General features: G+C 37.7%; 1 pseudogene; it reads right to left on the bottom strand.

Moving 5' to 3' along the window:
* Nucleotides 1-1,028: 1,028 nt before the first annotated feature.
* On the bottom strand, nucleotides 1,029-1,350 carry LOC102813285 (annotated as a pseudogene).
* Between the last annotated feature and the right edge of the window lie 150 nt (nucleotides 1,351-1,500).

Raw genomic sequence — 1,500 nt, 5'->3', positions numbered from 1 at the left:
TTATTCATTCTTCCGTTGTTGGGCACTTAGGCTCTCTCCATCTTTTTGCTATTGTAAGTAGTGCTTTGATGAACATCGGTGTGCATATATCTACTTGTATCCTAGTTCATATGTTTTGTGGGTATACATCCCCAGCAGAGGGATTATTGGGTCATAAGGTATTTCTGTTTCCACCTTTCTGAGGACTTACCATACCATTCTCCAGAGTGGTTGAACCATTTTACAGTCCCACCAGCAATGCAGGAGGGTCCCAATCTCTTCATATCCTCATCTGCATTTGGTGTTTTCTGGTTTTTTTTAACTTCACTGTAAAAGTTGGTGTGTAAAAGTTCATTGTTGTTTTGATTTACATCTCTCCAATGGCTAATGAAAGGAGCTCTGGTAGCATAGTGGTTACAAATCAGGCTGTTAACTTCAGGGTCAGCAGTTCAAAACTACCAGCTGTTCCAGGGGAGAAAGATGAGGCTTTCTGCTCCTATAAAGAAAGATTTACAGCTCAGAAACCCTGTACAGGGTTGCTATGAGTCAGAACCTATTCCAGGGGACATAACAACAACAATGGCTAATGATGGTGAACACTTCTTAATATATTTGTTGGCTGTCTTGGTAAAGTGTCTGTTCTTGTCCTGTGCCCATTTTATAATTGGGATATTTGTCTTTTTATTGTAGAGGAGTTGTAGATTTCTATAAATTTTAGATATTAGTCCTCTGTCTGATATGTCATTGCAAAAAATTTTCTCACGGGTTGTGGGCTCCCTTTTTACTCTTTTATTGAAATATTTTGATGCACATGAGTTTTTAATTTTTAGGAGGTCCCAGTCATTTATTTTATCTACTGCCTGTGGCTTGTTTTTTGTTTGTTTTTTTTAATTTTTGTTTTTTAATAAAAGAAACTGTTTTATTAGACAAACTGCATAAAAAGAATCCCATTTGCATTCTACTTGAACATAACACAGCAGTGGTCAAAAATAATGAACTGTGGAATGGATCCCAGGATTTAAGGCAAAAAAAACCCATCCTGAAAAATGTCAGGCTTCCAACTTCACTGAATCCAGTACTGAATGTGCTTCTTTAAATTCCTCAGCTTCAACCAACTCTTTTTCACTTTCAGCTGCAGAAGATCAGTATATGCAGCTTCCAACCTGTGCTGGCAATCTGGGATCATCATCCATGACTCTTGTAAGATCTCTGCCTGCTTTTTAATGGCATCATTTTCACCATCTTCAGCCTTTATTTTTTTAATCTCTTCTTCTTGTTGTTTTGTTTATTTTCATACATCACTTTTTGTTTGACTAATAGCTTCATTACACTGGTTTTGATTTTGATCTGCCTCACGCAAGGGTCTCCCATGGCTTGTCAATTGCTGTGGGAAGGAGGGGAGTTTTTAAACTGTTTGATAGTGTATTAGAACATGTAAGTTTGTCCCTCATTTTCTAGTGTTTGATAGTGTATTGTTGTTGTTGTTTTCGGGTGCCATCGAGTCGGAACCAACTCATAGCG

The sequence above is a fragment of the Chrysochloris asiatica genome, unplaced genomic scaffold (assembly GCF_000296735.1).
Source record: "Chrysochloris asiatica unplaced genomic scaffold, ChrAsi1.0 scaffold03756, whole genome shotgun sequence".
Taxonomy (NCBI): Eukaryota; Metazoa; Chordata; class Mammalia; order Afrosoricida; family Chrysochloridae; genus Chrysochloris; species Chrysochloris asiatica.
The sequence above is the reverse complement of the archived record's forward strand: the minus strand, read 5'-3'. Positions and strand labels throughout refer to the sequence as shown.